Below are 15,075 nucleotides of genomic sequence, written 5' to 3'. Positions count from 1 at the left end.
CTTCTTCGTATCCCTTACGGCTCATGAGAAAGTACGAAACAAGAACACCACGCACAAATTACGGGGCCCAGATGCTAAGAGTAACTTTGCCTTATGTGTTAAATCTTTTATCGCAAAATGATTTTGATATTTCTTGTTGCAGGCCTGCGCTTCATGCTTTTTTCGTGAGCTGATACCTAAAATGTCACCTTTGAACTTATCTTTGATGTATGTTTTTATTGCGTGCACCTGTTGCGTTCTTTTTTTGTTTATATGTGCATAAATAATGTATGCTCTCTGCGTGTTTATACTTATGTACGCCAGTTTTTTGTATACCGTCACTGTATGCTGAAGTGTAATCGGCTGGGAAGCCTAGTCAAGCTCACAAGAGCTTTTTCTTCCCATGCCCTCTACTTCCTGAAATGGAAAATAAAACGATTGATTGATTGATTGATATATTTATTTGTTCAATAATATGTTTATGAATAGCGGGGTTTGCCCAATTTTGTGGCACATGCTCATTCATGGTGATGACAGTTTTGTTCCGCACATCGGGCAGCCGAAACTTCGTGTCGTCAACCCATCTGAAGCTTCGCTTTCAAACTGAAATGGTAGGCGTCGGAAGTAATGAAGGCATTTTCATTTAGAAATCATCGAACCTATTAGAGTTATTTGTGATACAGTCGATCGTCTTATTGCTAAATAAAGTTTTCGTTATAATTAAGTGAGCTTACTTTCAGAAGAGCTTTTAGAGCACACCGCGCTTTGCATGGTGTTAAAAGTGCTGGTTTTGGCGCAGAGAGCCCCCTTCACACCATCACCTTTTTGAGAACCACGCATCTTGGAATAAGGAAACCTATCCGATGGTTCTTTCTTTTCCCAAATACTCATTCTAAATCTCCCATTTCACTCTATTTTGAGATTACTCGCATGCTGGCATAAGAGCAACTTGAACGTGAAGCGCTAGAAGTGGTCTTTAACGTCCGTTTACCGTGATTTGGGGTGTTAAGGCCAAACGCCTTAGATGCCCCATGAAACGGGCCAAATGACCATCAGCTTCGGCATCCCGCGGCGTCGACCTCAACACGAGGAATGCAACATATTATCAGGGGACGACGTTACCATATTCCGTCATATGACGTCACATCCAGCCAAATATCGTGACGTCACAATGACGTCATTATGACGTCACATAACGTGTCGCCCGTGATGACTTCATCACATGAGCTTGGTCAAATGTCGGCCGATCACGGAAGCAGTGCCAAAAAAGATGAGGGGCAGACAGCCTTTGGAGGGGAGCGCGGCCGGATCAGTACATCAACTAAGAAGAAAGGCTTCCGCCTTCGAGCCATTTTGGCGAATGGCTAAGGAACCCCGTGAGGCTTTTTTTGTAGTTATAATGTGATCTTCTTATTTATACGAACACACTGAAGTTTTATGAGCGCAGTGGGTGCAAAGCAGCTGTGATGTAGGGTGCAAAGAGAGTCTTACGCATTTTAACAGATTTCGCGGTGTGAATATCTACAGCAAATACCATGGTCGGCAAAACCAAACTGAATGTACTGCTGCGCCACTTTCTCAACTTGAGCGTCGACATCTCACCAACCTACGCTGGCTATATAGAAGACGCACATCCCGGTCGTGAGTGAGACCACTAAACAACCGAGAGCTCGTAAAAGGAAATACAGTGCGCTTACAAGACGAAAGGGGCAGGAAGCTTTCTCCACAATGCCCCACGTATATTGTCGTTTGAATCATTGCGGGCGCGTCCCACTCGTCCGAATTTCCGCGGCGACGAACCCAGCCGTCGCGCCTTCGTATAACAAAACAGACTGTTTGTCCAACGCATTCCCGGCACACCCTGGGGCCAAACCAATAGCACCGTAGGTTTACTTGGTCAATGTTATCTTAGGCGAAGTTGTCCCTACCTCTCGCCTTTCCTTTCACCGTGCGTTCGTGTGCGCGTGGGTGTGTGTATGTGTGTACTGAGCACACTAATAACAGTTGCCTCGTCTCAACATCCGGTTCGTGAAGTGAGCGAAGTATCCACCAGGAGAGGCAACGTTCTGCTTTTCCTGCGCGCGATCCGGACACGGCGCCGGGGAACAGACAAGGGCTTTCCCTGGTCTCTCTATAGGCTTGATACCCATCTCGGTGCGGGTGCTTTTTCCTCTTTGTGAAGTGTTTGCTCCTCTCTTGGTGCGTTGGCGTGTTTTGAGTTATACGCTCTTACTAAGACTTAACCCACTGGGGCTTTCAATAGTGCGAGTACATGCATTTATTGATTGGTGTTCAGGGTCAGATAGAAACGCGAAGGGGTCACAAAATTATATATATATATATATATATATATATATATATATATATTCCGATGGCAGAGTGTTCCACTTTCTTATAGTGCGAACAAAAGAAAGAATAGCGAAAAGCATCACCCCTAAAAGGAATCTCACGCATTGTTAAGTGGTGATCTCGTCTTTGAGAAACATAGTTGGGTGGTTGAAAATACAGTTGTCTGATGATCCCTGTTCTCGAATGATAAATGCTATGAAGGAATTTTAATCTGAGGCTTCGATGACATATATATACATATGCAGCAAGGAAATCACGCTGGCCCCGGTTGAATAAGGAGAGAGAGAGAGATGAAAACAGGAAGGCCGAGAGGTTAACCAGATATTAGCGTCTGGTTTGCTACCCCGCACTGGTGTGGAGAAACAATGGCAAGAAGGGGGGTGTCGATAGATAGATAACAAAGAAGTTGAGAAAAAACACACATACACACATAGAGGATAAAAAACAACACATATTGGAAGGGCGTTCTGGTTACAGTGGTTCAGAAAGGCTGGTCGATCGCAAGAAGCGCAGTAGCGCTTGCACGCCCTTCTTCGGTGACGTTGCATCCTGTCGATGGCGTAGAATTTTGTCCTCCGACAAAGGTCGGCCATCCAACTTGTTGAGCGCGTTGCAAAGGGACAGTCGTTGTGCACTGTGTTGTGGGAAGTCGCAAAAAATATGTCCAATTGTTTCTGAGTTGGCCCAGTGGTCACAGGCTGCTGTGTCGGCCATCCTAATGCGGAAAGCATAGGCGTTCGTAAACGCAACGACCAACCACAGCCTACACAAAAGCGTCGCGTCTACTTGGCGAAGCCCCAATGGGACTTGAATACTTAAGGAAAGGTGAAATGAGTGTAGTCGAGCGTGCTTGAAGTGCTGCTCATTCCATTGTGACGTCGTGCGTTGGCGGGAGCATGCAAAGGGAGCTGCCGTGCAGCGTCGGTCCTAGAAAGTGGTAGGAGTAGTTCATGGTCTTCTGCGTAGGCTGAGCGGGCAGCATTGCCGATGTTTCCACAACGACTCGGTAACCACTGAAAAGTGATTTGATGTCCTTTCTCCGAGAAAAAGAACCCTGTATAGTCGTAACATAGCGGCTGTGGACATTCGCCATGTTTTTCCGGCTATTAACTTGAATAAGTGACAGATGCCTGTCAACAGCTTTTTCATGTATAACACATGAGGGCTTCATGATACGTCTCTATCACTTATAACTCCTAGGAACTTGTACGATCGGAGGTAAAGTGTTCTGTGGCTGTTTACAATTACGCTGTAGTCCTCTATTGGTTTGCGCGTAAATGCCACAAGTGCACATTTCTCAGAGGAAATTTCCAGGCCTCTATTACGGAGGTAAATAGCAGCTTGAGTGGCAGCTCTCTGAATTTGCGCTCGCAGTTGTAGACGTGTCACTGCAGACGTACAAACGCGGATGTCGTCTGCGTACATTGACAGTCTGACAGTGCGTGGCAGGTGCTCGTGGAGAGCGATTAGCGTCAGGTTGTATAGTACAGGGCTAAGTACGCCGTCCTGGGGAACAGCACGGTGGCTGTAATGTGGGCCCACTTGTCGGCACCCTTGTCCACTCCTCCTTGGAGACTGCTGGACCTCGGTTTTGGCAAGTGATTGGTCCTTGAGATGCTCCGTGGAGTTTCGCGCCCTGTTGGCGTTGTTCGTCGCCGTCGTCTTCTATCTGGCTTTCGTCTACGCGTGCACTCTTTGTCGTTGCCTTTGTTTTAGTGCCGTGCACTTTACAAAGATGCAGAATAAAACACGCCCCGCACTCATCCCACGAACAAAACTTCGCGTCGTGTGGCCGAACGAACCGGAAGCCTGGCGAAAAGCCGGGGAAGGAAACTGGGCTGCAAAGCGGTTATTGTGACGGTGAGAGTACCGGAAGCAGCCAATCAAGTCACATGTACTTTTCAACAAATCCTTCGTGTTCCCTTACTTCCTTCGTTGCGATTATCGTTTCTTCGCGATTTATTTCGCTTGTTTTTGTTCTTTTTTTCAGTGAGAAAAAGAGAGAACAGTATTATTGCAGAAGCATGGTAAGCTGCGCCAATGTGTAATGGTTCATTGCGGAACAGCGCTTAAAAGCTCACAAGGTCCCTTATGCATTTGCATCAGACGACTCGAAGGCGAAAGGGATCTTCTTTTACAGCGAAAGCTGTTATGAGATCACAACAAGGGCCGTTGATGGCACAAGAGTTGTCCGGCACCGCCGCCGGTGTCCATAACCACTATCACGCGAAATAGGAAAAAAAACTAAATAAGAAAAAATATCCGGGATGGAACGATGTTCGAATCTGGGCCCTCTGCGTGAGAGCCCAGTATTCTACCTCAGAGCCATGCCGGTGCTTGAAACTGCTTTGTAAAAAACCCTGTACAGGCTTCATGTCGGGAAAGAACCACATTAACATATGTAATGTAGCCTGGTAGAAGAGTAAAATACCAACCCGGCGTCAAACAACGCCAATTTTATAACCAGGCGTCACACAATGCGAATTGCGCAACGCGTGGGTTGTTGAATGCTTGCAACCCATTACGAAAGCCTCTGCCATAATTCTTCATCGTCATCAGCCACGGCATCAACAAAGTGCACATAATGCCTGACAGGTGTTTAGCGGTTACCACGGTTCTCCGCAGAATGACGAAAAATTGCATAGCGGCTGCTTCCTTACTTCACAAGAATTATGATGATTTATAGCGTAGTGGGTTCCTCGCAAGTGCACTTCTATTGGTTGGCAAGAAAGCCCATAAGGTTCCCATGATACACTTCCTCAGGGTCTCAATAAAGTTAATTCCCTCTCTCTCTTTCTCAACTTAACGTATGTTATAAAGTGTGGTGGGAGAGTGGAATAACGGCCGGGCGTCGTCCAATGCGAATTACGTAACTAGTGGGTCATTTAAAGCTTCCAACCTATCACAAAGGACTCACGGCTCAGCCATAATTCTTCATCTTCATCAACCGCCGCATCAACAAAGTGCACATAATGCCTTACAGATGGTACCTCGCTTGTCCGCAAAATGACGAATAAAGTCGTGGTGGGTGATTCCCAAATTCCCCCAAAATTACGATTTCTGGCGTTGGGGGTACGTTGCTAGTGTACTTGTTTTAGTAGCCACAAGAGAGTTTACAAAGGCCTCTAGAAATGCCGATCTTGCAGCTTTTGCTCTGAGTGTGCTGCGCTTTCCGCGCAGACCTGGCATTTTTTTCTTCTCAGTAAATGTATATCGTTCCCCTCCGGAAGCGTTCTGCTCCTGATGTGGTTTCGCACTGCCTCCAGGATAGGAGGCATTGGAAGCTTTCTGCACCTCACGTGGTTTTGCACTGCCTCCGTGGTCGGACCACTCTTTAACAAACGGCTGTGTCATGTTATGACCTCAAGATGTGACGTCAGGTTATGTGACGTCATGATTGCACGGCAAATTTCCGCGATATGTGACGTCAGGGTGACGTCATATGGTGACGTCATAACATGGAAATGAGTTTTTGCATCCCTAGTGTTCACGCCGCCGACTCGGGACGCCGACGCCATTGACACTGGCGACAGTCAATTTTCGCGTTTGACGAGGCATCTAGGCTTTCGCCTTTAAATAGGACAAGACAGGAAGTATAAAAAGGCACAAACAAACGCTGACTATCAACTGAAGCTTTATTCGCAAGAAGCCAATCAATATCAGCGAAAAAGTCAAGAGCATGCACGAACATACTGCACATTTTACATGATTTGATGTACAGCGTACGCGAATTAAAGCCGACCAGGTGCTTTTCTGGTTGACCTCTCTCTTCTGTCTTTCCTTTGTCGCTTCCGTCCGAGATATACCTTGCATCAAGCAACTGAAACGACGTCATTCTGATTCGTGACTCGAAAGTCCGAACAGGCGCCACATTTTCGTGATAGAATTATTTCTGCTCCGGCTTCTCATTTCTGGTCGTTCGAATTTAGCGTTGCTTGCAAGACGCGTTGTTTTCCTTCGTCGATCCCCCAAGTACCAAGTTATGCGTCGAGTCTCCTGACATTTGCGCTCTAGCCACTCCATGATTGCTTCCGGAAATCCAAGAAGCCTGTTTAGTTAGCGATCTTGACCGCGCAGCCGTCCTTTAACTAGAGGATATAGTCAGAACTTAAGAGACTGTCTGACAGGGTCTCAGTGGTACTGGGTCCAGGAAATGACATGCGATGGGGCAAAGAGAAAGACACTTGGGGACTGCTGTACAAATGAAAAAAAAAAAAGACGGGAAGCAGAACCAGCTCGGGGTTTGGCCGGCGGGAAGGCTGTGTCCGTCGTTCCCGCAAATGACAGCAAAACATGAAAGCAGCGGATGAGAAATATAGAAAGGCGCACAAACAAAGCGAGCTACGGAGAAAGACACACTTTCTCTTTCTCCCCCTCTCTCTTTCTATCTGTCTGGTTGAGAAACAAAGCAATGAGCGCCTAGAGTTCGCCAAGTCTGCAGAGAAGCAATTAGAGTAAGAAGCTGCCTTGCCCCGTAAATTTTTTTCTCCTCGTTTGCGGGACGCCGTACAAGGTCGGCATGCACTTTGCGGCGCAGACACGGGTCTCGGATGTCATACTTGCCTTCCGTTGCATAGCCTTCAGCGTTTCTGTAGCGCACGAGACAATATGAACAGTAAGGGCGAGACATACAAAATATAAATACGCATATCGACCGCAAAAGTATGGAACTGGTGGTACGTGGAAAAGAAAGAGAGAACGTCTGATGTAAATAACAATATGAGGACTGGCTGGCAGGCTCTCAGGAAGTTATGGACGATATAGAAATAATGATAAGGCACACTATTAAGCTTGTATTACTTTTTTCTTTTTTCAGTTACTGTTGCACATCGGGGCATCTGGTTGTCGAGGTTTTCGGCAGTTATATGCAAGACTACCTTGCTGTGCAGAGGAATGCGCTCATGCCGTCTTTTTGAAAATGCTAGATGTGCTCTCGGAGCTCGCATTTCTATAACGTGTGCGCTTGCCTCCATATACGGCCACCTGCCACGCTTATACCTCCCGTGCTTTTCTCTTTGGAGTCAGGTTCGGTGGATTCGTGCGTCACCTCGAGTGAAAGGCCATCAGTGTGTGGACTCGCGAGATCTGCAAGAAGACTGCGGGTCGTTGGTGTTGAACGTCCGCAACTACAAAGGCGCATGAAGGCACGCCACCAAACAATAATTAAAGGAAGTGTACATTACAGCGGCAGTGGCCGCGCACGGTGGGCAGTCTGTACATTGCATAACAGTGGCGGTCTCCAAAATAACTGTGTAGGCATAGGCGGAGCCTGGTGCCCCGACACCATGCTCCCTTATTAGATGGACGCCTGCCAGTTTCGCATTGCGTAGCGTTAATGCTACCGTGCGCAGAAGTGGGCCACATGTAGTGGCCCGCCAAGCAATGAGAAGCCTCTACCGTACCCGTAATGTTCATTCGCGCTATCGCATCACTGCGTCGTGTGAGTGCATGGACGATACCGGCTGGCTGCCTTCCTGCGTTGCGAAACTTGGGACTGTTTTGTTATGCGCTGCTGCTTAAGGTGACAGTCTGCAAGTTCCTCGGCTCTCGGGTCTAGTGTTCCCACTAGAACGACGCTGCCAAGCGTGGCAGTAATAAAATTACAGGAATGAAACTACTGTAATTACGTTTTACTGCAGCCGCGGCGGTTGCATTCTCGATGGGGGCGAAAATGTTTGAGGCCCGTGTACTTAGATATAGGTGCACGTTAAAGAACCCCAGGAGGTCGAAATTACCGGAGCACTCCATTACGGCGTCTCTCATAATCATATCGTGGTTTTGGGTCGTTAAACTCCAGATAACATTATTATTAGTTTTTAGTGCAATGAGAAATATAAAGAACTACTGCAGTGGAATGGAAAGTTTGGCTAGTAGAACCAGAAAGCAGAACCAGCGCTCGCTCTGTCGTTTCTAGTTCTACGTCTTCGTATTTGAGCACTGCATCAATCATACAATGAATCACTTTTGTGGGCTGATAATTTGGTAGTTTTATGAATTACTTCAACCGAGTTACTTCAAAAAGTACTCACTATTTAACCAATTAATTTTGCCTAAACTGTAGCATGGTCGATTTCTTTATGGAATAAAATTGCCCAATGAAGCAAAGAAATTTACACGCAAGTTTCTCCGAGCACCAAAGCACGAGCATGGCTCTATTTATTTATTTATTTATTTATTTATTTATTTATTTATTTATTTATTTATTTATTTATTTAATTCGCTACAGAGCAGTGAGTAGCTATATAACTCTGTCTTTTTTTCTTTTTTCACAATTTCTACTGCCGCATGATTCACGGGCAATTATTCCTTGTAGGCAACCAACCGAACGACCGACCAACCGACCGAGTGACCAAGCGTGAGAACGAGGTAGGCCTACAAATAAGCCCGCTTAGCATGCGGGCTCCAAGCATTAAATAACTTTGCTGGAAGGTCACGGCTCTCGAATCTCCAGAGAACTGTTGCGGCATCTTCAAAGTCATTTCTTTGCTTTTAAAAAGTATTTGGTAATGACATTATTTTGGCTAGCTCCGTTGTTTACTATAATTTAATTACGCTAAAAATTCCCGACAAGTATGCAGTAACAAAGTGTAAGTACGTTTAGGGGTAATTTGGCAGTTATAGATGCAATTGTTTGTGGATGTGTGTATGTGTAGACTGGGCGATGAGAGCTGGCATTCAGAAGTTGTTTCATGTGACACCAAAGATGTGTAGGACACCTCCAAACATGTGGAATTCGAGGCCGCTCTTAGAAACAAATATCCCTATAGCGCGGTCAGTCCTTGAGTGTATCGATGGTAGTATGGACCAAGTAGCCCTTCTTCAAATAGACCTCGCTAAAGCCTTTGATAAGGTACAGCATGCTTCCCTGTTCCGGCTCCTAGGACATCTGCAGTTGGGTGACGTACTGTACATTGGTATTTCACTCCAATATAAAAAGTGCACTACAGGGCTCATTGTAAATCGCACAGTTTCGCATATAAAAGATTTCGGATATAATAATAATTCATCCGCACGTCAGGGATGACCGCTTTCGCCTTTGCTCTTTGCAATATTCCTGGAACCACTATATTTAAGTGTGCTTCTAAATTCTAGCATTAGAGAATACCGATATGAGGCCGAGGAAATAAACTTCTCACTTATGACGACGACATTGCCTTCTTTTGCACCGATAAACCCAGTGTTCGAGAAGCAGTAAACACTACTTTACACTTCTGTGAAATCGCGAGTCCCAGCATAAATTTTGATAAAAGCAGAGTATTCTGGCTGGGTCGTAGACTCAAAGTCCCTCAGTGTTCTCAAATGTCCTTCGGAATGCGTATCCTACGCGGTATCTTGGTGTCTCTCTCCATAACTATCGTAACAGCGGCCAACACTGGACGTCCGCGATAACTACTGTCCGTCGAAAGGTGTTAACATGGCATGGACAAGACCTTCCCGTTCTTGCGAGAGCCAAAGCATGCAACATATTTGTTGCATCAAAACCGATCTATTCTGCAGGTATTGCACTCCAGCATATCACAGGATATTTACTTGTTTTATTGGGTGCTCCTCATGGGAACCCATGAGAAGAGACAACCTTTTTCTTCCACTTCAGAAAGGTGGCCTCAGCCTAGTGCGTCTATATATATATATATATATATATATATATATATATATATATATATATATATATATATATATATATATATATATATATATATATATATATATATATATATATATATATATATATATATATAGGGTGTCGGACCGAAATGGTTTTCGTTTCGGTTTTAGTTTCGTTCCACCGCAAAAAGTACCGTTCCGTTTCTGTTCCGGAACGAAAAAAATGTTCCGTAACGGTTCGTAACATTTTTTTCTGCACAAGCTTGCGAGCTACAAAGAAGAGCTACAAAGCCTGATATGCGAAAAACATATTTAGGCTTTGTAGCTCTTTCTTGTTAGGGCAAGCTGGCCAGGATTATACCTAACAAAGGCATATGTCTTATCGAAACTTCCAGAAACTAAGAGAGCGCTGTTCACTTTCTTCGACGACAATAGAACAGAAAACATTCGCCGAGGTTCTTTGGGATTTCCTAGATAAGAAGCCAACTGCTGGCTTTATGCTAAAGCTTAGATGACAATAAAAGGAAGAAACGAACACAATACCCACACCTTATCCGACGAGACGGCACTGCGATGAGAATAAAGTCTGCGTTTTACTTTCTCCCAAGCATCAGCTTTGAAGAAAGCATCGTCTTCATACGAAGTAAGTTTTCAATTTACCTTTCCTCAGCAGCCATTTTCTGAGCATGTAGTAGAGAGGATTAGTGCTCCCGTCTAGATACGACAGAGTCTTTTGACAGCAAGAGTAACTCGTCTTCAAATGAACCTTGGGCAAAAAGAGAACAGACATAGGTGGTCTGCTACATTCAAACATATTACATAGGTCGTTAAAAGCATTCCTGCCACGTGTACCTAAAATCCCTTATCTTAGCGCCAGAATTGCTTATCTTGAAAGAGTATGCCGAGAGCGAACGAAGTGCTCTGGCAACCTACATTATGCTTGCACTGCATGAAAATGTAATTCATGAAGCTAGTTCTCCGCAGATGAGCAAGGCGAGCTTTCTCCATTATAAGCGTCCACTTTGGCGCTTTGCGTTCAGAGCCATAGCTATTCGAGCTCTAGAAACAATACAAAAGTGGAGATTTTTCGGCGTACACGTTGTGAATGTTCAATTACATTGGTTGAAAAGCAGGCCTTTTTAAAAGAACATCCTTCGTGTTATGATTGCTTTTTTAACTATGTGCTCAACAGCGCGATGAAGTTGTATTCTCTTTTTTCTTTTGGTCCGAAACTGACGCGTAATATCTTAGGTTATCGTAGCGGCCGCTAATTCAGATGTCCATTTTCTGTATTAAAGGGATATGGAAAGGAGGTTTGCAATCGGCTTCTTTAATGCCGGTTTCGCTCTCATGTGAGCTCACGTTATCGTCATTTCATCATTACAGAATTTATTGCTTCTGGAAAACCGGGCTATATAAGAGTTTCACAACATCTCCGATTTCGTGGTAATCCTTAACCGAACACTTCCTACTGGTTAAACCTGGTAGTAACATTGTGATCATTGACTTGTTCTTGGCGTGTCGTTAAAGCTTGCTCGATTGGCAGTAAATTGTGTCTTAGTTACGCATTATATATTCACGCGAGGGCCTTCGTGCTTATTTAAAAGATGCTTTCAATTTACATTATTTTGAGCATGTATCTAAGTACAGTTTTCAGATAAATAAAAAACCCCGGTTTAAAACACATTTTTTATTCCATATGTTGTGCAATAGCATAATTCAAAGAAGACAGATTTCAAATTTTGTACAAGACGGTGATCTCCTATAAACGTAAAAATACAGTAAGTGAAGGCTGCACGTGATAAAATGCCTGAGGTCATACATTCTAACGTAGACGCCGCTCCGCACGGACGTATTTGATAGAGAGCGCCTAAATTATATCGCACAGCTATATGGCCATATAGGGATAGACGGAGATATCATCAAGAAGATGGAGAAGCTTAAGTGATGTCATAGTGCAGCCTTCCTGCCAACGTCGCAGATGCCACACATTCTGGTTTTCCTAAGGAGCTGTCGTGCCGTTGTAGTTTTGCCAGCAGCCGGAAGCTACGGCGCACACGAAACAAAGTGTGGGATGGGAGGATGAAAACTGGCACTACAGCAGGTGGCAGCGACCCCTGGCGCAGTTCAGCAGTCACAAGACAAACAGCGCTGCGATGGAGGCGAAAATGCTTTAGGCCCGTGTGCTTAGGTTTAGGTGCACGTTAAAGAACCCTAGGTAGTCGAAATTTCCGGAGCCCTTTACTACGGCGTTTCTCAAAATGATGTCGTAGTTTTGTGTCGTTAAAACCCAACGATTATTATTACAGACAGCGCTGCAAAGGCGTTGTTTGACTATCAGTTATCACGCTCACTGGCGCGGCAAGGAAGCTTAAAGGCACCCTGAATCCTAATTTAACACAACGAGTTAAATTAGGGTTAAGCACACCCTTCTACCATGCCGAGATGAATGCACAAGGAGTTGTGGAAGTTGAGACGGCAAACAGAACTTACTCAAATTAGAAATTATACATAAAAGACGACCGACCAAAAAAGGAACAATATTTCGCATTTCACTCACGCACAAAAGCTTGCGCTGCTTCGAATCAAAGTGCAATAAGACGGCAATACATTGAAGTTGGTATGAATTCATACTTCAGTTTAACAGCGCGCCACAAAAACAAAAGAAAAAAATTCGGCAGATCCCACGTACCGTGGGAATCGATGTTACGCGAACCATGCGCGGAATGGTGACTGTGGCATTATTTTTCATGTTGAGCGAAACGTTACGGAACGACGCTAGAGAAATGTGGAAGTGGTGTAAACGCACTCATATGCTGAAGAGTCGCATATTTATTATATAACCAGTTGTTTACAGTTGCGTAACGATGCCACCAGCAACATGGGTGTTACCATCACCAGACGCGGTAAGCTCATATGTAGTGCTTATAATCTTCAATACTGGATAGCGCGAATCCGAACCGCATAAAGAAGAAACACAAATGCATAGGACAAGCCAGGGCTGGGCAGTATCGCGATACAAGAATATCGCGATAGTATTTCAGAGATACGTTTGAGTATCTGTATTTCTTTATCGAGATACATTTGAAAAATGTATTTGTATCTCAGTAGTGAAATACATTTACAATGTATCGTTTGTATCGTGATACAACGCAGGACACGGGTATCCCGTTACATTTTTTTTTTTTGTCGGGAATGAGTTGAGGCGTGTTTCCAAGGGGGCAATGACGTCTTTTTTTTTTTGTTATTGTGCCAAGACAAGCAAAGGCGCGCTGCGGGTCGCCGACAGAAAGGGCGCCGATGGTTTCCCCTCATGCGCAGAATCGCCCATGTGGTAAAGTGCGTGACGCCACAGACGGCAGAATCGCGGAGGCAGTTTTGTCGGCCTCTGCCGACGAAAGTCGCTGTCTTTCAAGGCCAGTGCAGCACGCCTAATTTTTTTCGGGTGGCAAGCCATTACTTCGTGACCCTCCCGCGCAGATACCGCCTTGCCACCGTGGGTTTGCAATGCTTCATGTGCGTTCAGTTCTCAAAGCGGCGGCACTTCGAAAAGCAGTTCCCGTAGTCGCGGCGGAAGTGACTAGAAGATGGCTATCTTTGTCGCGCTTTCAGCCGCCTCTCCAGCGTGTCGGGTTGCGTTCCTAATTGATCACAAGCGTGAAACTGTCTTTTGTGGTACCAGGCTCCCCCACCGTCGGAGCCGACTTCGCCTGTGGCGGCTTGCTGAAATGGGTGCTGGTAGCGTCGGTGGTGGTGATAGCTTTATTGAAGATTGACCCTTTCGGCCCAGGCGATGAGTGCTTGCTGTAGTTTCTGATGGGGCGCTCTGAGCAGCTGTACCTGTTTCCACGTCTTTTTAGAAAGCTGGCAGGAGCGACTTGGGAGGGCTTAAACTCTCTCACTCCCAAACAACGTGACTTTAGGAAGCCAATGTATGAATTGTGCAGTTTTGACGTATTGGGTTCCATGGCGCGTAGGTAATTATGGCCAGCGGAATCCTCAGCCGCCTGACTTGGCGCTGACCGGACCAGACGGCTGAGGATCCGAGGATAGAGACCGACTTCAGCTTCTGAGCAGACAGAACAACCCACGTGAGGGCGGAAGTGTTTCGGTATCCAGATGACCCGAGAAGAGATATCGCCACGCTGCAGGGCTATCCGGCTATGAAGGTGGAATTTATTCACTATAATACAAATTTGTGCTCGTCTGCAGCGGTAGAGAGACATTTATTCTTTCGCGAGTCTTGTGCTGAGGTCGAACCGACGCTGTCTAGAAGACAGCCTATTTGAGAGGCTCACACAGCAACCTTCTCAGCAAAGCAGATCTTATGTGCAAAATGTATGCATACTTTTTTCAATTCACTGGAGTTCATTAGTGATTCGAGTGATTTGCTTAGACTGTGCTATTTCTAGCTTAGCTCATTTTGTTGTCACCAGGTATGTCGATTTCGGTGTTTAATGCTTGTTACTCTTGCTATGAAATAGCGTACTTTTTTATTGCAATTGATACGTGTAACTATGTCATTATTACTAATTATGTACTTTGTAACCCCCTCCCTCTGCAATGTCTTATTGGCGCTGAGGGTACTGTAATAAATAAATAAATAAAAAAATAAACTGAAAGTATCAATGCGTTGCAACTCTACTAACAACATTATGGTGCACTTATAGATGTCTTTGCGGAGTATGAGCATCCTTGAAATAAAAAAAAGGTATTCCAGTATCTGTATTGCTGTATCTGTATTCCGGAATACTTTTGTCGCCCTATTGCGAAAGTATCTCCGAAATATCCCGTTACGCTAAAGGCAAATGTATCTCAGTATCTGTATTTTAGGCTTCCAGTCCATGTATTTCGATATCTGTATTCCGGAATACATTTCCGAGTATCTCTGCCCAGCCCTGGGACAAGCGTTACTCGCAACTAAGCTTCATTCAGGAAAGTTCCCCTGGATATACACACAGCCGAGTGGCACACGCAGGCGCACTGCACGTACGTTAGTCACAGTTGCAGTTGTTACAGTTGCGTTACAGTTGTTATGCTTATACTTATCAGTTATGACGGGAACGCACGCACGTTTCACGAACCTGTGTGTATGAGTAGAAGAGGTTCTTGACAATTCTTGAACAAGGCCGTCATCACCCT

This window comes from Rhipicephalus sanguineus, chromosome 2, assembly GCF_013339695.2.
Source record: "Rhipicephalus sanguineus isolate Rsan-2018 chromosome 2, BIME_Rsan_1.4, whole genome shotgun sequence".
Lineage (NCBI taxonomy): Eukaryota > Metazoa > Arthropoda > Arachnida > Ixodida > Ixodidae > Rhipicephalus > Rhipicephalus sanguineus.
This window is presented reverse-complemented; position numbering follows the sequence as displayed.